The sequence below is a fragment of the Silene latifolia genome, chromosome 5 (assembly GCF_048544455.1).
Source record: "Silene latifolia isolate original U9 population chromosome 5, ASM4854445v1, whole genome shotgun sequence".
NCBI classification, from domain to species: domain Eukaryota; kingdom Viridiplantae; phylum Streptophyta; class Magnoliopsida; order Caryophyllales; family Caryophyllaceae; genus Silene; species Silene latifolia.
This window is the reverse complement of record NC_133530.1, coordinates 51,335,558-51,358,124: the sequence shown is the minus strand read 5'-3', so window position 1 is coordinate 51,358,124 and position 22,567 is coordinate 51,335,558. Positions and strand designations below refer to the sequence as shown.

The 22,567-nt window shown below is 41.6% G+C and overlaps 1 non-coding gene across 1 annotated transcript; it reads right to left on the bottom strand.

Annotated features, from left to right (window-relative positions):
• Positions 1-20,912: 20,912 nt before the first annotated feature.
• On the bottom strand, positions 20,913-21,019 carry LOC141658036 (small nucleolar RNA R71). Its single transcript, XR_012548947.1, has one exon. It is a non-coding gene; the product is annotated as a small nucleolar RNA R71 (small nucleolar RNA).
• Between the last annotated feature and the right edge of the window lie 1,548 nt (positions 21,020-22,567).

Below are 22,567 nucleotides of genomic sequence, written 5' to 3'. Positions count from 1 at the left end.
AAAATAACTCGGTATCTTTAAATTGTGAACCGATTCACAATAACTAATTGGCCAAAAATAAAAAAAAATAATATCCAATTCTTTAAATTTGTCTCGGCCAAAAAACGGAATTTTTTTTTTATATGTCACGGCTGAAATAAAAAAAACTCCTTTCCTATTCTAATTCGGTAAATAGGAAAAACAAGGGGTAAAAAACTTTCCAAAAAAAATTTCTCTATTTTTTTTCGGCAAAAGGCAAAAAAAACTTTCCTAATAATTTTTTTTTTATTTTTTTTTCTTCTTCTTCTCGGTTTACCAAAAATAAAATTAACATAAATTTTTTTTTTTCCGGTAAACCCTAAAAAACGGCCTCCTCTTTTTTTTTTTCTTTTCTTTTTGCGGCAATTATGCCCTAAAACAAGATTTGATGATCAATTGTTTACCTTTGCTATTAGAACATGATTAGCATATGAAATAATAAACATGATTAATTTATATGCCAAAAACTATATAGCAAAAACAATCTTTTAATCATAAACATGACGATTCCATTTGATTTTAACTTAATCTGCATTAAATCAAAAACTACCAATTCTTCATATGATAATTTTAACTGATTATAAACTATAATATGAAAAATAGAATGGAAAAACTATCATCAAACAGAAAAAAAACGGCACAACAAAAACGGCATAAAAAACTTCGATCCAAAAAAAATCGAAACCCTAATTTTGTTCTTCTCGAAAATCTCATCGTTTACATACAAATTTTATGAAAATCATCAAAATTAAAATCGTAGCCTTGTGCTCTGATACCACTTGTGAGAAATAATCTGTATACTTCCCTTTAACATGAAGGATTATAACGATATAATAAAGATGATCTATGGTCATAAAATAAAATACATAAGCATAAGTAAAAAGATTTAGAATTAACCTCGGGTTCTTGCAAAATTGGCCTAAGAACAATATCAAAATTGATATTCGCCTATTAGTTGCACCCAAGACGATCTAAGATATACCCTTTGATTATGCTAGAAATCAATCTAAAATTTTCTGTAAAATTTTATTGTCTTTGTGTTTTGTGATAAGAAAGAGGAGGCAAGGTCAGAAAAAGAATTAGGTTAGAAATAATTCTCTACCTTTCTTTTTATATAGACCAAAATCCGAAATCAATTAGGAAAGAAATATATCTCCTAATTTTCGGCCAACATTGACCGAAATAAGGAATAGAATTTCCTTATTTTTGGTCTTTCCAAAAATAAATAATATGTGTTGAATTGCCATCTAGTGAGGATCGAACCCATGACCTCTTGGCTTGTGTACCCTGACTATTACCACTATGACATATTCAACTTGTTGATATTAAATACAACTGATTATATTTAATTACGAATTAACAGATTAATTCGTCCAAACCAACCTTATATATATTTAATTTAAATATAACTTATTATATTTAATTTACGAATTGACAGTTAATTCGTCTCAACTTAATATTATTTAATTTTCATTAAATAATTATCTCATCAACACATTGACTAACTTTTTAGTCATTTTGGGTATCAATGTAATTATATTTCTATAACCACATTTCTCAAATACGTCCTATAGGTGTGACCTTTAGGGACCAGTTGATCACCGCCATCTGTATGATAATAACGTCAAACTTTCTAGCAAGCCAACCGTTATTAGGTAAACGTTAATCAACTGATTAAATATACGAAGTATAGCCTTGTGAACCTGTAAGAGATTTACAAATGTTATCACACTAATTTGTGGAGGACACCAGCTCCAACACCTACGTATCCACCTGAAGAGGTGAAATCAAACCATGCTCGTAGTTCAGGGGGTTTGTTTTTTTTGTAGCGCAAATGGACGTTGCCTTTGACGGATCAAAGGACATTCGAAACGGGCAAGGTGCCGCAGCTTAGACTCGATAAAACATGCAATTTCAAATCAGAACGTATTGAGGAACTTGACTTGAAAAGGGTTGAGGCCGATGCTAGTTGTAAAACTAGGCTAGGTTGTTGGTTGCTATGGTTCAAGGGTAGTATTTCTTGAGTTGGTCTAGGTTGGTCGGGTTTGTAAAGTCCTCCCCGTCTAGGTCACTCAGTCTCACTGCGCCCCCGAAAGTATTTTCTTGACCAGGTATGGCCCGGCCCAGTTGGGTTTGAATTTTCCCCTCGGATCGACGGGTAATGGTGCTCGAACTGACTTGAGGACCAAGTCGCCCTCCTGGATGTTTCTAGGTTTAACTTTCTTGTTGAATGCCCGTTGTATACGTCGTTGTTATAGCTGGACGTTGTGCAAGGCGTTGAGTCGCCGTTCGTCTAGAAGAGTGAGTTGTTCGTACCTTCGACGGGTCCATTCCGCCTCAGGGACTTGACTCTCTAGTAGAATGCGTAGAGATGGGACCTCTAACTCTACCGGTTGAACCGCCTCCATACCGTATGATAGGTAGAAGGGTCTGGCGCCTGTCGGTGTTCGAATGGAGGTTCGGTATCCCCAGAGTGCGAATGGGAGTTTGCTCGGCCAATCGCGGTAGTTGTCTTGCATTTTCTTGATAATGGTGACAAGAGTTTTGTTTGCTGCCTCTACCGCTCCGTTAGTTTAGGGACGGTATGGGGATGATCGATGTCGTTTGATCTTGTATTTGTCCAGCAAGGCTTGAGTTTCCGCCCGGAAGTGAGAGCCTTGATCGCTGATGATTTCATGGGGTACCCCATATCGGCAGATGATGTTGTTTTGAATGAACTTGGCCACTTGTTTGGCGGTCAAGACTGCATATGACTGTGCTTCCACCCATTTGGTGAAGTAGTCGATAGCGACGAGGACGAAGCAATGCCCCTTTGTGCCTATCGGGTTGACTTTCCCGATGATGTCGATGCCCCAGGTTGAGAATGGCCAGGGTGATGTCATGGTGTATCAAAGGGATGGTGGTATGTGTTGTATGTTGGCGAAGATTTGGCAATTGTGGCAATGTTTGACGTAGTTACGGCAATCGGCTTCCATGGTTGTCCCGTAGTAACCTAGCCGCATGATTTTCCGTGTAAGTATCATTGCACTCATGTGAGGGCCACGTTCTCCGTCATGAACCTCTCCCATGACTTTCTTGGCTTTGTGATGGTCAATGCAAAGGAGGAGAATTCCTCGGGGTGTTCTTTTATAGAGTTGATTTTGGTTTATCACGAATTGTGATGCAAGTAAACGGATGGCTCTTTGTCCTCTTTGATCAGAGTTGGGAGGGAATTCGTTTTTGGTTTTGTAATTGAGGATGGCTTGTTACCAAGGTTCATCATGGCTTTCCTCGTCGTCGATAATGGCACAAATGTGAGCTGGTTCGCTCCGTCTTTCGACACGTAGGGGCATTGATGTCATGTCGTCAAGTATGTTGACGAGCGCGGCAAGTTTTTCCAGGGCATCAGCAAATTGATTTTCCTCTCGTGGCAAGTGGAAGTAGTCGACTTGGTCGAAGAATTCGGCCTCTTGATTGATCTTTGCTCGGTAGGGAGCTAAGCTGTCAGATCAGATTTTCCATGATCTGGACACCTAATTGATGATGAGTGAGGAATCGCCGTGGACCCTCAATCTCTTGATGCCAAGTGTGATGGCTGCTTCTAGGCCGATGAGACATGCTTCATATTCAGCGGCATTGTTGGTGACGGCGAAGTCTAGCTTGACCGAGATCAAAACGTGTTCTCCCTCTAATTAAATTAGAAGGATTCCTACCCCGAAGCCTCTAAGATTAGATGCACCATCAAAGTAGAGGTCCCATGCGTCGGATTCGGCACAAAGGATATCTACGTCAGGAAGTGACCATGTGTCGGTCGTTGGATCCTCGTTGACGGGATTTTCTGCTAGGAAATCGACAACTGCTCTTCCCTTGATAACCTTGAGGGGTACGAACTTGAGGTCAAATTCGGACAGCATGAGTGTCCATCTAGACAGCCTTCCATTTAGTACGGGTTTTTCGAAGATGTATTTAACCGGGTCCATCTTGGAGTATATGTGGACCGAGTAGCTGAGCATGTAATGTGACACTCTCATTTATCGCGGAAAAATAAACACGTAATTCTAGAATAAAGCTGCATGGATATGTTTGTAATAGGTTCAATTGGGTAAAAATCTGTAATTTTTAAAACCTGAACCTGTTATAAAAATATCCAAATGGGAAGGTGTCAAACATGCAAGGTCCAAAATAAATCTCATGAATGAAACATCGCTAAAGTCGCGAAACAAAGTTATACAACCCAAATATGAGAAAGGGAGACATATGTCCCTAAAATGTATGTGACATAAAAAGTGTTTAAGGGTCACAATAAAATAAAACCAATCTAGGTCCCAAGGTTACTTTGCTCGCTAGCTCGTCCATGTACCCCATATATGCATCACCTACATCATTCGCATTTTATACAAATACGAAAGCCACGATCGATGGGGAGTAACTCCGAGTTCTCCCGACCACGAAATGTCATAATTAATATAACATGTAAACATAAGAATATGAATATGAATAACACATAGCCTTAGCATATAGATGCTAGACAATCGTGCTTATCATGTGAACAACAATATAACAACACATAGTCCTAACATGCGAATACTAGACCGACTCATACTACACTATCATGTGAATCACATAACATCCAGGAATCCAAACTCTATCAACCATAGCCGGCTTGCATCTCACCTTCTATGATTCATAGAATCATCAAACAAGAAAGGACAATATATCTAGAGACAGGCATAAGTTACTAGTACAGTCAATAGTCACTTTGTAACTCGAGTCTATACCACGAGGTAGGGAAGCTAGTATTTTGGCTCAGAGGTTAATATGAATAAAACATGGCCAAGATACGACTCAACCCTAATCCTAGACTGCATTGAGACCTAGAGAAATGCGGATAAAACCACCGCACCCAAGACTCATGATAAAACCACATGAGTACCCTAAGGAGTCCACCAAAGGGTTGGCTAGTACTTAAGCTGACCATCTCCTCACAAAATAGGCGGAAAGGTCATGCCCCACTTGATATAAACCCACCAAGCCCGGAACACAAAGGCTATTAAGCCGCAAACATATACTCGTCAAAGACTATAATGGCCTATCTATGATGAAGGCCGAAATACTCACCTAGGACCTAGTCCCAGCTTGAATACTTTAGCCCACACCACACAAGACAAGTAGGACACCCAATTAACCATAAGAGAGGCAAAGAGTCCAAACTTGCACACTCATATGATCATACACACCCTAGTATATGAAAGGCTACGCAAGAGCATATTCAGCTGACAATCCAACAATATCTCCAATATCAATAATAACCCAAATTCCAGCTAACCGTTAATCTCATAATTCATGAGAACAAGCTAAAATGGCAACAAGACAAGAAGACTCAAGTATAAGGCATCCAAAGCATCCAACAACCAACATGTGAAATGATAATTACAAATATCAAGGCATAACATAAAACTTCCAATAACAACCAATCTCACCTCAAAGACAAACCCTCGACCCGAGTCCCGCGACGGGTCATCGGTCAAATCGAGGCTGACCGGTTTAAACCTAGTTTGACCAAACCCGTTCGGTCAATCTGGCCCAGCTCAGAGTCTTGGCCTACTTTGGCCCAAATCACAAATTTTATCGCAATATTATTCTCATGCTATTTCCAATTTCTATCATGTGAAAAACGAAAGTAAAACATTATCAATCACCTAAACACTTATCAAACAACAAACACAACATCAACTACTAATGTGACATTAATTCGTCGAGTAACTCGGAATAGTTACCTTACGCTAGCAAAGAGACAAGTAATAACTTGAGAAAGCTTCTAAAACCCAAAATTACTCTTCATCTTCAACCACATATGAGGCACCTAAAATAATTATGTGAAAGGACGATATTAACGAATTATCTTTATATAAAATATGAGACGAAAATATAATTAAATAACGAAATATACTCTCTCACCCATTTTTATCAACCCATAAGCAACCCATAAAAACAGTCCTCCATCGCATATAACCGCCTGCTCAGTCGCGTCAAAACAGTCCCAAACCCTATACTAAAACGCCCCAAAACAGGGCTCACAAAACCCCCTGTCGCGGTTCCAAACTGAAACCCCATCGTCATTTCAGCATACACCGTCTTAAATATACCACTTACTAGCTAGCATCCCAAATGATCCCTACAGGTCAGTATACACCGTCTCAATCATCTCCACATATCAGTATACACCGTCTCAACTATACCACTGACTAATTAACATCCATAAGGATCCCTATATATAATTATACACCGTCTCAATTATAAAACAGACTAACCAGCATTCGAAATAAACATATTTTACAAGTAATATCGAGTAACCCGTCATCGTTACCTTTTTCCGATCGAACTAGTCCTTCATGACTAACAAATCTTATACAAGACCGTCTATCTTAGCATCTACAACCGTCTTATAATAAATAAAGCTGAAAGTATAAATTGGGTTTGTAGAAATACATAACGAAAATGAATGTTACTTACATCGGAATGACGAGAACGACGAGAGGAGCGCTATGGAACAAAAATCATTGAAAACGGATGAGAAACGGAGCATCAGGACGACTTATAGACAAAAATTTAAACGAAAGAAAAAGAAGAACAAAGAAGAAGGAAACAGAAGAAAGGAAGAAGACGTGAGGAATGATAATAATGAGACACCAGCTAGCTTGCTAGATACTAATTATACGTACGTTTCTTCATCGTTAAGTAATTTCGCTCGTTTTTAAAACCGTCTCGAGTTAATAAAATCGGTTTTAGTAAAAGTTTCAGTAATAAAACGGAATCAATAATAAATAAATTTAATGAGTGAAAATAAAATAAACTCAGCTAGTTAACGTAAATAATACAATATCAGCTTGAATCGGAATTATTAGCGATTTTTACAAAACTAACGGATATTAATAAAAATTGCTAATTTAGTGAAATAAGCTCAAAATAGCTAATTGGACGGTTTTGTTCCCAAAATCCATCTCGCGTTCACTTAAAACAACTTTCATAAGGACTCGTAAAGAAACGGAAATTATAAAATAAATAAACTCGAACTAACTTCAATAAACTCGAACTAACTTTAAATACACTTATTAATGATTATTAAAATTAACGTATCGAATTATGATGAAATTAATTAATTAGCTAAGCATATATATATATATATATATATATCGTTAAATGATGTAATTAAATTCAAAATAGCAATTAAAAGAATTTTATCCAACTTAATAAAATACGGGGTGTTACATGTAATGCCGCAACTTCTTTGTTGACCATACTAGGGCAAGGCATGTCTTTTCCAGTTGGGTATACCTCGTCTCGTACTCAATGAACTTTTTGCTGATGTAGTAGATGGCTCGCTCTTCGTTGCCAACTGTTTGTGCTAGCATTGCTCCTATGGCTATGTTGGTAACAGTCAGGTATAGGGATAGAGGAATCCCTGGTTGAGGTGGCATGAGGACAGGAGGTTTGGATAGGATTTCCTTTATCCTATTGAAGGCTTTCTGACAATCGTCGTCCCATTCGGTGTGAGTGGAGGCACGAAGCTTCTTGAATATCGGTTCACAGATCATAGTGAGCTTGGCAATGAACCGACTGATGTATTGGACCTGACCGAGAAATCCCCGAATTGTCTTCTCGTTCCTTGGCTGAGGCATTTGCTGAAGGGCTTTGATTTTGTTTGGATCAATCTCAATGCCTCTTTTGCTAACGACATGTCCCAAGAGTTTTCCGGAGGTGACCCCGAATGCACACTTCTGAGGATTTAGTCTCATGTTATATTTCCGCAGACGAGCGAAGAATTTCCGGAGGGCACTGATGTGGCCGTCCCGTTCTTTTTATTTGACAATCATGTCATCGACATATACCTCTACCTCCTTGTGCATCATATCATGTAGGAGAGTGGTAGCGGTTCTTTGATAGGTCGCTCCGGCGTTGATGAGGCCGAAAGGCATGACCGTGTAGCAATATGTACCCCACTGTGTAGTGAACGCAGTTTTGTGCATGTCTTCCTCAGCCATTTTAATCTGGTTGTACACAACATACCCGTCCATGAATGATAGGAGAGCATGTTCGGCAGTGTTGTCCACCAGAATGTCAACATGTGGCAAAGGGAAGTCGTCCTTTGGACTTGCCTTGTTCAGATCCCTGAAGTCGACGCAAACCTAAATTCTTCCGTCTTTCTTCGGCACCGGCACGATGTTGGCCACCCAATCTGAGTATTCAGACACTTTGATGAACCCAGCCTTGAACTGTTTGTCCACCTCTTCCTTGATTTTTAGGGCCCACTCAGGACGCATCCGGCGTAGCTTCTGTTTCACAGGTTTAGCCCCGGGTTTAATGGGTATCCGGTGCTCTGCAATTTCTCTGTCAATCCCAGGCATGTCTCTGTAAGACCAGGCGAATACGTCCTTGTATTCGTGGAGGAGGTCAATGAGTTGTTGTCTTTCCGAGGGGTCCAGAGTTGTCCCTATCCTAAGTTCTTGAGGTGTATTGTCGGTTCCTACGTTAATAGGCTCGGTTTCCTCAATGATGGGGGTTCTGGTTTCCCGTTTGTCAAATTCTTTGGCTAAGTGAGGTGGGTAGTCACTCAAGTCAAATTCCTCATAATCATTCGAGTGCATTGCGATTAAATTGAGACGAGTCATAAGCAAACTTAGCATTCATTAAGTTGACACGGCGAATAGCTCGGAAAGGACAGACATCTCGTGATCGATCGGAGGCGACACAACAGGCGAAGTGGCCCCTGGAATGTGCTCCGGTTGTCACCTTTCATGGGAGTGGGGTGACCTTAGTAGACTCGATCTACGAATCACCACGACCTTGTGAGAAAACAGTGGGAAGGGGACCTTGACTGGGACATCAGGAGTGTTAGGAGCTATGACAAACTCTGACTCCGACTCAGACTCAGACTCAGATCCTTCTTCATTTCCCTCCTTGAACATAGGGCCTTCTCCAGTTGTTATCTTGAGAATGCGGCCTTGACGATCGGTCAACTTGACGGTCTTCCTCCAGCCCTGGGTAGCTTTCTCCGGGTCAGTATCGGAGATCAAGGCGGTTGGATCAAACTGGTTGTCTTTCAGGGCGATGTTGATGATGTCCTCATAGTCGAGGTGCTTGACGTTATCTTCCCCAAATAGGAGTGTGACAGCTTGTCCATCAAAGCATGGTGACGGCTTGGACTCAGTTGATGCAGCTTCGATGTTGTCAGGGATAAAGTAGCAGTCCTGGAAAACTTCCACTCCCGGGTATCTAGCCCTGGCCACAGAGTCATAGATCGGCTCTGGAAAGCCGTGGTAGAGTTCAGACTCTCCCTCGGGGACAAAGTATCCGTTGGGAGTCAGGTGGTAGGGACGGAGGACGACTCCGTGCTTCTTGCGTTTTCGGATTAGGAGGTTCATCTTCCGGATATCTTCGTTAGTAGGTTCGTATCCCAGCCCAAAGGGAATGTTGGGGACCTTAGCCTGTTTCAAGGGAGGCAATGGGTCTTTTAGTGGATTGATCGGCAAACCCGGAAAATAACCCTGACGCATCATGATATGGTTGATCGTGAGGTTGGTGAACGGGTCACACTCAGAGGTTGCAGGTTCATCGGTTATGGCGTTCACGGCTTGGAAATCCCAGATTTCATTGTCGTCCTCCTCAATGGCTTGGGAGGCTACCCCTCTTCTCATGATTGCTTTGATTGGGGAAGCGAGGATCGTGATCGTTTTCCCGTTGAAGGGGACCCTGATCTTTTGGTGGAGCGTTGATGTGACCGCCTTGACAGCGTGAATCCAGGGACGTCCCAGGAGCATGTTGAAGGACACGTCGATGTCGACCACTTGAAAACTGGTTTGTCTTTCTAGTGGCCCGGTTGCGATGGTCAAAGTGACTAGCCCAGCGACCTTGCGACGAGTGCCGTCATAGGCGCGTACTCCTTGATTCGTTGGGATTAAATAAGATTCCTTAATACCCAGCCTGTGGGCAGTTTTGAGAGGGATGACATTCACGGCGGAACCGTCATCCACGAGGACCATGGGTATATTCTTTTGAAGGCATTGTACGGTGATGTACATGGCCAGGTTATGCTTGGCTCCGAACAGTGGAATATCCTCGTCGGAGAAGACGACCGGGTTGCTCAGATCAGGGGCGTCTTTCGTCATGTGCGCCACTATTTCTTCTGGAGAAGAGGTGGAGGGCACGGTTAATTTTCCCAAGGCCTGCAGCAAGGCCTGTCGATGCTCAAAAGACGTTGCGATCAGTTGCCAAATTGAGATTTCGTCTTTTGCTTTCTGGAGCTGTTTCAGGATTGAGTTCTCGGGAGCCTTTGGTTGAGTGTCCACTTCCGGGATGATTTGGTCATTCGTTGTTGGAACGACCGATGGGTTGCTCGGATTCTGATAGGGACGTCCGGACCGGGTGAGATATCCGATTTCCTTCGTCCGCTTTTCCTTCCCCGGGAGGATATAGACGTCCTCAACATCATCTCGCCATATGCCGTTAATTTCATGGTCTCGAGGATACCTTGGAGGGGTATTCCTCGGTGGGTAGTTCTTGTGGGGGATATTTTTGTGAGGGCGATTTTTATGAGGGTAGTTATTTTGAGGGTAGTTATTTTGAGGGTGATTTTCGTGAGGTCTGTGCCAGAATGGTCGCGGGAGCAATCCATCCTGGGGTGGGTAGTTTTGAATGCTTGGAGAGTTCTCCCTCGGACGCGGTGTTGGGGGATTGAAGATGAGTCGACGATAGGCGTCGTCGAGTCGGGTGATTCTCTCAGAGAGGCTGGCTATGGCCTCCTCAACCTGCTGGAACATAGTGAGCATGGTGGCAGCACTGATCACGAACACTTCGTCTGAAGGATCCTTTTCCAGAACATTCACCTCGTCGTCAATCGGCAAGATGAGATGAGAGCAGTCTAGGGTCGGCTCATCGTCAGAGATGGCGTGAATTCCTAGGGGATTCGTTTTGTTGTTCGGCTTAGTTGGTGGGGGTATAGGCAAATCTCCCTTCTCAATCATGTCTTGAATGAGGTGCTTGAGTTTGAAGCAATTTTCGGTATCATGCATTTTCCCTCGATGATACTGGCAGTAGGCGTTGGGGTTCCAAAATCGGGACTTCTTGGCGTCGGCCAGGTCCAGGGTGGGCCCGATTGGTTGTAACTTCCCTTGGTCCATGAGCCTTTTCAAGGCACTTGCATAAGTCGACCCTATGTTGGTGAAAACTCTCTGGGGGCGTTCAGTTTTCTTGGCAGATGGTTCGATGAGGTTGACCTCATCAATCTTGTTTGTCTGACCGTAAGGGCGAGGTCCGGCTGAGGTGGATCCTTGATAACCCCTGCCAGTGGTCTTTGCTAAGACACCCTTTCAGAGGTCGTCCTCAATACGCGTCCCCAGAATCTGCAGATCCTAAAAAGTCTTGATATTCTGATACCTCAGTAGGTTGGCATAAACCGGGCGGAGGTTGTTGACGAACTTCTCCACCAGAGTTGATTCACTCGGCTTGCTGACCAATTGAGTACTCACCCTCCTCCAGCGGGTTAGGAACTCAGTGAACCCTTCCTTGTCGTTTTGGGTTAGCACTTCGAGAGTACGGGTGTTGGCCTGGATCTCGACATTGTCGGCATACTGTTTGGCAAACTCAACCGCGATCTCATCCCAAGTGGTAAGGTTTTTCGGGTCCAAGGAGTAGTACCATTGGCGAGGAATCGGCTCCAAAGAGGATGGGAAGATCCTGGTAAAGAGCTCCTGTTTGACCCCTTTAATGGCCATGTAGTCTTTGAAAGCACAGATGTGGTTGAGTGGGTCCTCCACTCCCTTGAACTTGGGCACATCAGTCAGGGTGAAGTTGTCAGGTAACTGGTCCCTTCGGAATGTACCGGAGACAACGTGGGAATCCTCCTCGGCACTCTTCTTATCCATGGCAAAGATCTTGCCACTAGACTTGGGTTCACCTTACACTGTGCTTTCCGATTGGGTTGGACTATTGCTTGAAGCATTGCCTCCCGCAAAGCTACTCGCCCTAGATGGAGCTTTCTGGTTAAAATCTCCCCAGTTTTTGCCGCCATTGAAGTTGGAGTTAGCATTCCTTAGGTTGCTCCATGCCCCCGAACTCCGGTTGTTTGTCCCAATTTGAGAAGGAGTGCAGTACGTGTTTCCTTGCCTGAACCTCCGGTTAGGCCCTCTTAGGGTGCTCGTGCACTACACCTTCTTGTGGCCAAAGCTACCACAATTATAGCATCGAGGTTCTCCACCTTCACTCACGGCCCTTCCGCCGTAGCCGCCCGACTTCCCGTAGCCACTTGTAGGTGCTCCTTCCGAGTAGAAGCTAGTTTGGTTGAAATTATTCTTCTTGGGTTGGTACCCTCCATTCTCACTTTCGACCTTCCTCTTTTCCCCCGACCATTCCCTAGCCTCCTTGGCCATGCCAAGTAGCCTCTCCGTATTTCCGGCCCTCGCATAGACCTCTTTCACACTTGACACATATCCGGGTTGAAGCTTCTTTAGGCTCTTGATGGTTAGTCCTCCCTCAAACTTGAGAGCCAAGTGGGTTGGTACCCTCCATTCTCACTTTAGGCTCTTGATGGTTAGGCTCTTGATGGTTAGTCTTCCACGTACGTAGCTAGTTCGTTGAAACGGATGTAATAATCTTGAACGGTCATAGCATCGGTCATGACAAAGCGATCGAACTCCGCTCGGAGCTTAGCTTGCAACTTACATGCTCGGGGATAAACTCATTCCTCATCTCCACCTTGAAATCGGTCCATGGTATTGCGACCTCACCTCTTTCTTCATAAAATTCCCTCATAGCGTCCCTCTCCTTATAACACCATCCTCCCACGAGACCTCCTAAGTAAAAGGCGGCTTGCTCCACATTGAGCTCTTTAGGGCACCTTACTACCTCGAACACATTCTCCATTTATCTTACCCAGTCGCTAAAGAGACATGGCTCCCCAACCCCAAGGTACTTGGTGGGGCGGGGGCGCGTGATGGGTGTGCTCACGGCGGAGGCATCCGTTACCGTATCTCTCTCTCTCTAGTGACATTCCTAAGGGCCTTGGCGAGGGCTTCATTTTTAGCTATGAGTCGCTCCATTTCTTCTTCGGACACGCGGGATCGAGGCGAGCGGGTCCTTGCATGGGTTCTCGGCATTATGTCTCTTCAATAAGCGTAACAAACGTAAATACATACTCGAAATTAGGAGGCGAAAGGCATTGACCACAACAGAGATCCACTCGATCGAGTGTGGATTATCACTCGGTCGAGTGGTGTCCCACTCGGTCGAGTGACTCGACTTATAGAATGTTTCCATAAATCCTCCCAAGTCTACTCGGTCGAGTCATCCTCCTACTCGGACGAGTGACATACACTCGGTCGAGTGGATCCACCACTGGTCGAGTGCAAAAACTTACATGAGGTCCTAAGGGTCTGTAAATATGCCCACTCGATCGAGTGGTAGGGGCACTCGGTCGAGTGCCTTCTAGTCGACCGAGTCCCTTTTCCCACTTTACCAAGTATGTACTTAAGGGCTATTTACCCATCCTAACTCCTACAAGTCCACATACAACCCTATTTGCATGTTCCTAAATGCATGTACAGGAAAAGTAGAGGCATTGATACGGCATAGAACTCACATAGGACGGTAATTAGTATATGTTCACAATAACATATCCAACACATCCTTCCTAATCGTATAATCATCAACGTGTTATCACATAGGATATTACCAAGCATGTAACAAATCCACAACATTAAGCAAGAAATATGTAACAACCATATGCATCAGACACGCCCCATTGCCCCCACATAGTGATTGACTTAAGTTAAAAGGACAATGGCACAACTTTGGGACGTCTACCAAACTTGTTACGAGTTCTCTATGACTCAAACCGGGTTAATTTTAGATTGACTCACCCTAGTTCATTGGTTCATTGATTTAGGCTCCAAAACCGATGCTCTGATACCACTTTGTAACACCCTCATAAGTCAGGATCCTTTCCTTTAGGCATTCCCAACACATGGAGGCATCACAAGACTTGGTTTCCCAAGTTTTATAGTGTGAACAATCATGTAAAGAAGTTCCCAACTCAACATAAAGAAATAGATAAGTTAAAGTTAAGTGGTTACAAGTTGGGGGATGCAAATACAATCCCAAATGTTATACAACCCGGTCTAAAAGTAGGAGTTTAATTGTTTAAAAGCTAAGATAAACATAAGTGGTGACGACTAGTGAAGACCGCTCCATAAGCCCTCGAATGAATCATGCTAACCTGTCAACACTGCTCCCTATATGGGGGGAAATCACCATATAGTTCACCACAGATCATTCAAAACCCAAGTGTTAGCTTAATGATATAAATATTCAATGCATGCGATACTAAGCTACCTAAACATATGACAATGCAAGATGAAACCAACAAGGTACAATGAAAGATAAGAAATCACCCTCCAACACACATCCCCTCAAACCGGTGACCGAGACACGCCCACGACGTCACTAACACACACAAGGTACTCGGAACACGTCCGTGGTACCGGGCCCGAGTGTGACTTGAGTCCCCTGCCAGATGTCTGCTTCACCACAAGAGTCCCTCCGTAACCCAAATACTAAATGTACACATCCCCCTTGGAGTGGGAAGCTCCAAGGGTGACTTGAGCGGAAGACGGTTTTCCAACCGCCTTCCATCTCCAAAATCGGAACCAATGATCCTCCAACATCTCCAATGTCCACCAAACCAAGAACAAACCAAAAAGTCCAAATAACACAACTATGCAATAATATTAGCAAAACAAGTACAATCATGCTCAACTCTTCATTAATTCATTTCTCATCATTTAATTGCTCTTTAACATGTTATAATACAATGTAATAATTTTTGTGACAATTTACCATCCTCATTTTAACTAATTACCATGAAATCATCTTATATGATAAACCCTAATTACCAAAACATGTTATAATGCAAATATCATAAGACAAATGCAATTAGTGAATAAATACACAATTACACACTAATATCACCATAGATAAGGAGGGAAAACCCTACCTCAAGCTTATCTTCACCAATCCACAAGCTACACACTAGAAATGCTCCATAATAAAGCTGCCTACAAATATTAATTGCTACAATCAATACTACAATCTATTATAATAACCATACTAATTAAAAACCCCTTAAATATCCCCTTTAATTCATACAACCTAATTAAGTATAGAGTAATCTACTAACTAAATAAGATTGTTCAGAAAATATTAAAGGGAAGAAGGAGTGTAGATCAACTTAAAACCAATTGGAAGAACAAAGGAGGCAAGAGTCTTCTCTAGAGAATTAGAGTTTTAAAAGGGTTTGTTGGTGAGGAATTTAGAGAGATATTGGGGGAGTTTAGAGAGTGGTGTGAATAGTGTTGGAGAAAGGTTTTTTGTGGGAAATCTGGAATGATAAGATTCCGAAAGTGACGTCTCACCAACAATCTTCCCGTATAAGCCGCACTCGACCGGCACTTGGTCGAGTGACCGGTCCACTCGATCGAGGGGAAGCTTCACTCGGTCGAGTGAATGGTCACTCGGTCGAGTGACCATCTTTACAGACTTCCAGAATATTGTCCAGTTGCACTCGGTCCTTCACTCGGTCGGGTGGGGTTCCACTCAGCCGAGTGAATCGTCTACTTGGTCGTGTCTAGTCTATATAAATGCGGGGTACTACACTTTCTCGGTCGATTACTGACGTACTCGGCCGAGTGGAACCTACATTTTCCACTTGAAGCTCTGCTTGGTCCACTAGAGGCTCTACTCGGTCAAGTCTAAGTCTCACTTGGTCTAGTGTACACCCACTAGGTCCATTAAACATTCCACTAGGTCCACTGTAGGCCACTCCTTATATCCGAGTGGTCTCTCACGTAATCCAAAGTCTCCTTTATAAGTCCCACAATATCCGGGTATTACAAGCGCAAGGTCGGTGTCACACAAAGACCTCCTTGCTAACAACACCACACCACCCCATCCAATCTCACCCAATCTGTCAATACACAACCTCACCCAATCCACCAATCCATTAATTTTTATATATACTATTCTCCCCATATTTAGCTCGGTTTAATATTTAATTTGCGCTCTTATGAGCGATTATTTGAGCTAATATTGCTTTGGATAGTATTATTTTGTTTTATTATCTTATGTAGGAATTGGAGCGATTTTTCCGTTATTTTATTACATTAAGAATAATCATGAGCAAGGCAGAGCTAATTACAAGTACTTGAGCTTATTACGACGTGCCATGTTATTTTGTAAGACCCGAGTCAAGGAGAAAGGGTTACATGCCGTTCCAAGCCCAAATTAATGAGCTATGACGAACTTTCTGTCATTGTTACATTGTTTCCTCGAATACCGTCATGTTATGTTCTAAGCTTTTTCTAGACGGATTAAATGCTCATTTTAATATGAGTTTACATGCTGAAATAAAGGCACGCTCTAGGCTCATATAAAGACAGAATTGTGCCTATCCAAATGCTATTTTGAGACGGATTTATATGCTAAAATGGTGACGGGTTCAACACCATTTAGCCTAGCCACGACCTCGAAATTGCAAGGAGTTTCCATGTTCATGACCATGTTTTTATGCTCATATTACGATAGGTTTCATGCTTATATGAAGATGGATTCTTGATCAACTAAGCCATGTACATGCTAAGTTGCGAGGGTCTCTATATTGAGACTTCAGCGGGTTTTCTAAAGCCCGATTGATGATGGGCTCGTGCCAAACGGCCTAGTGGCCTAACATAGTGGTGATTCATGGTGGTGCATGTGGTGGCCCACAGAATGGTTATGCGTGAAAAGAAGAGAAGCAGCGAGAAATAGAGTAGTTGCAACGCAACCCCGAATGCCCAACCCCTGGCCACCAGGGTGGTGATTCAATGTTGTCCAAACTTCGAAATAAGCAAATAAAAGCACAAAGCCACAACCTCGATCGGGGTGGCAACCACTAAGAGTGTGACATTTCAGCTCCCCTGTTTCGTTTCTATTTAAACTCTGCAGAGTGTTCATGTTTAATCATCTTTTATCCTTTATTCTACCGTCATTTCGTTAGAGCTTAGGGTTAGAATGAATAAAACTACATTATTTTAATATTTCATACGTACTTTGTTTCATTTGTTTACATTTCATTTGGGTTTTATTCAAGTATTCCGTTCATCCATTTATCGCTTCCTTGTTATTTGGTAATTTCTCTTTTCTCTATTTTATTATTGCTGTATCAATTTTACTTTTAATACTTGTTATATGCTTTCATTTACATATATATTTATCAATTGTTTACATATTATAATGTGTGAGTAGTTTAATTGTCTAGGGGAAGGGTTATTAACATATAATTAGCATATTGTATATATTGTTGAATCGGGTTGTATTGTCATGCATTGTCTCCGTTCATTGCTAAATCTCATTTTTTAATCTATTAATCGATGGCCACGGTTATTCGACTAATCTAGTTAAAACTCCGTCCTAAGACCGAAAGCTGGAAAGGGGTAAAACTAAGCATGAAAGGTAAGACGGACCTAATAAGATCGAAAGCCTCTAGGACCCGTCTTTAGGTTGGCAATAAACCAAAAGGCATGTGCCTTAGACTTGGACAATACCGACATCACAATGCCCAACTTTGACTATATTTGTATGCTCTTTACATGTAAACCCCGTATCCCTAGACTCCTTCTAAATATTGTTTTTGATCATCTTGTTTATTGTTTTAAATTACAAACCAAGATTCAAACCATACTCGTTCATTTCGACCTTGATAAAATTCGCTCTATGATAACTACTTGACAACTCCAGTCTCCCTGAGATCGACCCCTACTTCACTAATTACATAAATTTGTTTTTTTGTGAAGTTTAGAGTAAAAATATTATCTTTGTTTAGGGTACGTGACAACCCTATCAACCTTAGAGTCTCAAAATTTCAGATATCAGGCGCATGTTGGTAATGGTACTGAACACAATGATCCATGTTTCCAAGGGAAAAAAACCTTAGCCAAGCGGGCCGTAACAATCCTTATGCTAGAGCAAGAGGGAACCCATTTTACCAATATCCCCTTGATCAAAATCCTGATCAAGGACAAGCCAATGGTGCTACTACAATGCTGTTTATGACGGAGGTTGAACATATGATAGAAAGTTATATGAATACCGGCAATCAAAGGAATCAAAGGATTCGTCACGATAAACCGTATCCTGAATGGGTGGATAGACAATATACATATCCACCAGGCTATAAAATTCCCGATTTTACTTTATTCTTTGGGGATAGAGAAGTTTCTACTATGGAACATTTAACATGATTTACTAGCCAATGTAGAGAAGCTGTGGATAATGACTACTTTGAAATTAAGATTATTCCCTAGTTCATTGACCAAAACAACATTTAGTTGGCATTTTCATCTAGCGTTGAATTCTATCCCTGATTGGGAGGCGATGAAAAATCATTTCCATAACCAATCACTAGAATCCTAGAAGAACAATAAGTGTGTTGGAATATGTGTCTCCCGACAATAATGCGATCATAACTGTCGATCATGATGATCATATGTTTAAGTCTCATTTTAAGAATACATGTGGGAAGTAATATTTTACTGTCAACTGGTCCACACATATCGGTAATGATTGGCTAACTAGAGTTTGACATTACTGTCGTGCGACGGTGGTGATCATTTGATCCCCTTAGGTCATACCTAAAGGGTAACACTCTTAATTGAATATTTAATTGGTCGTATGACGATACGGGTTAATTAAATTGCTTAAAATTGACGGACGATTTTGGAAGTAATATTTACGTGTCTCATTGTAATTTGATTAAATAAGATACGGTCTAAGTAATCGAATTGTTTTATTGCTTAAATGAAATTATTGTTTTGATGTGACCATAATTAGAGCATATTTAGTCCCCGAATTAGCCTTGTTCCCATGCTTTTTAATGCATATTTGGGTCATTTATTGTCTTTAGTCCTTTGTTTTGCATATTCTTTGAGGTTTTGTGTCCTTGGTAGGAAAGGAGTACAAACCTTGCATTTTCATGGCAAAATGAAGCTAAATTGATTGAATTCAATGACCAAGCATCAAGGAGAAGACAAGATTAGAAGGCCTTTGTACATACTATAGTAGCTGGGCAATGATGAGAAAAGATCCTTGCATCCCCGAGAAAATCCTCAAGGATTTTATGAAGAAAAAGGAAGAAAAGAAGAAAGAAAGAAGTTGTAAGACAATCCGAGCGGATTGTCCACAAGACGCCCGTCCAGCAGCCACAATCCGAGCGTCTTCCCCCTGTGGATGCCCGTCCAAAACACCCCAAATCCGCCTGTCTTCCCCATCTGGACGCCCGTCCAGAATCACCCAAATCCGCCCGTCCCGTGCCCTGGACGCCCGGATTCCCTAATTGCTATTTCGTCTTCTACAAGCTTCAAGAAAGGATGCGCATATTTTTCTAAGACCGGCAAAAAGGAGACCGGAGTCTCCTTAGAGACCGGCGATTCCTCATGGACTTAATCGTCATTTAAGCCCTTAGTAAACCCTAATCTATGTAACTAATCCCCACTATAAATACCCCATTAGGCTAATTAGAAGATCATGTTCTTCTTAGCAATCTCTAGTGTAGTTAATATCAATCAAATATCTCTTTAATCTTGTAATCAACATTTAATCAAGTTTTAATACAAGTTTCATTTCCTTAATCTCTCTCTTGATCATCCTTTGTTTTGGGTAATTGAAGATTATTTGGGTTATTATTGGGAGATTGACAACCTTCCAATCTATCATCAAGTACTTCTATTATTCTTTGCTTTATTATTGGAATCATTAGTAGGTATAATTCTCTTAATCCCTTTTTAATTATTGTTAATCACTTTCATTTATTCATCATGTTTTACTTTGTTGGTATGATTGACAACCTTGCTAGCATGATCAACATGATAATGAGTGAGTATAGTTTCATTGCTATTTAGTTTAGTGATCTTCTACTTCAAACCCTAAATTGTGACACCCTTAGACACCACTAGTTACAATAGAAAATCTCATCTCAATTCCCTTCCTTGGGATCCGACCTTTACTTACCTCTTTACTAATTGTAGAGTTGTTTGTGAAGTTATAAATTGTGTTTTGGTCTAGGTGCTCCTAACGACAAGTACCGAAAACTAAACCTCCTCGAGAGTCCGACCAAAAATGGCACCGTTGTCGGGGACGGTGTTAACTTGATTTAGATTTTCTTATATTGTTATTAGTTGTGTCTTTCTTTGCCTTAGGGAAGTAAAACTCCTCAAGGTTTGCTCTAATTGTTTTCGAGTTGTTTGGTATTTTGCATGTCTAGAAGATCACAAGGTAACTTGTTACCCTTTGATCACGAAATTGAAAGGACTTTGACAACCAATAGAAGACTTGCTAGGAGAACTTTGAGAGGTATTGGTGAGGTTGTAGATATTCAACCAAACACTATTGAGTTCATCAACCTTTTTGCAAGAGAAGGTGAGGAGAACCCAACACAAAATCCAACACAAAATCAACCCACAATGCCTAAATTTTCATCACATTCCGTACCAACCGAGGAGAACCTACCCAATGGTACTCCCACACCACAACACTTAACCGGAAATTTTATTGCCAAATCCGCATTTATCCAATTTGTCGAAAGAAGCCAATTTGGGGGGATGCCTAGTGAAGACCCTCACTCTCACATGGAGACTTTTTGTGACTATTGTGATGCGATATCTCAAACCGGTGTAACTCAAGACCAAATTCAATGGGTCTTATTTCCTTTTTCTCTAATTGACACCGCGAAACAATGATTGAAAGGCCTTGATAAGGCTACTCTCGGAATTGATTCTTGGAAGAAATTAGCTCTAGCTTTCTACAAAAAGTTCTATCCACCGGAAAAGACTAACATGCTAAGAGCTCAAATTACGGGCTTTAAGCAAAGAGATGAAGAATATTTGTATGAAGCTTGGGAGCGATTCAAAGGAATTTGCCGCTCATGTCCTCACCATGGACTTAGCAAGTGGTTCTTGGTACAACAATTTTGGAACGGTCTTTATGAAGACTCAAGAAACATTCTCAACATGGGATCAAATGGAATGTTCACCGAAGTTGATGACAATCAAACTTGGAACAAAATTGAGGAAATAGCGGTCCATAATTCACAATATAGTAGACCTCGCAAGGCTACTAGAGGAGGAAAGCATGAAGTGGACTCTATTACTCAATTAGGTGCTCAACTTAGTGCTCACATTGATACCATCAATTTGAAGTTTGAAAAAGCTATGGCTAGACTTGAAGAAGCCTCAAAATCACCAAAGCATCATGTTAATGCCATGACGGCATCTTCATCAATCCCAAGTGGGATATGTGAGAATTGTGGAACTTTGGGACATGACCAAAGTGAATGTAGGGGAACAAATGAACAAGTAAATGTTTTTCAAGCATACAAAAGTCGTACCCCTTATTCCAACTATTACAATGAGAACACCAAATTCCACCCAAGTCTCTCATACAAAAGCCAAAATGTTCAAAACCCTCAACCAACATACACTCCACCTCCCATGAGAAACCAAAATCAAAGACCCTTTTACAACCAAAACCAAGGTTACCAAAATCAAACTCCATACAATCAACAAAATGACCAAGGTTTTGATGTTCAAAAAGCAGTCCTCCAAATGCAAAAGAATCAACAAGAGTTTTTCACTCAAATGCAAAAGGATAGTCAAGCAAAGGAAATCACCATCAATAACATCCTAGCCCACACCAAAATGTTGGAAACCCAATTGACTCAACTAGAATCTTCAAACTCACAAAGACAAAAGGGGCAATTACCACCTCAAAGTAATCCCCCAAGACATGAAACGGTTAGTGCCATTCACTTGAGGAGTGGTACAAGGTATGAGGCACCAAAGAAGCAAGTTGAGGATGAAGTTGTGGAAGTTAGTGACAAAGAAGAAATTGTGCAAAACTACAATGATGGAGAACCATCAAAAGAAGAAGTTTCAAAGAAAAATGAAGACAAGGCCAAGGAGAAGGAGCCCATTGTGATTAGATTTCCTTTTCGAAGTCGTCAAGCCAAGCCCAAATTTGATGACCAACTTAGAAAGTTTATGGAGATTGTGAAGAATTTAGAAGTCTCGATTCCTTTTATAGAATTAATCAATCACGTGCCGGCCTATGCAAAATACATGAAAGACATCCTCACGAAGAAGAAGCCGATCCGGAAGCTTGAGACTATCGCCATCACTAAGGTGAGTAGTGCAATACTTCAAGGGAGTTCACCTCCAAAACTCAAAGATCCGGGAAGCTTCTCAAACCGTGTACCATTGGCGACACCACGATCAACAAAGCCTTATGTGATCTAGGGGCTAGTGTGAGTGTTATGCCGTACTCGGTGAGTAAAAGGTTAGGGATGGGAGAGCTTAAATGCACCAATATCACACTTCAAATGGCCGATAGATCGACGAATACACCATTAGGGATATGGGAAGATGTTCCCGTAAGAGTTTGGAAATTTTTCATCCCAGTGGACTTTGTCTATGTTGACATGGAAGAAGACTCC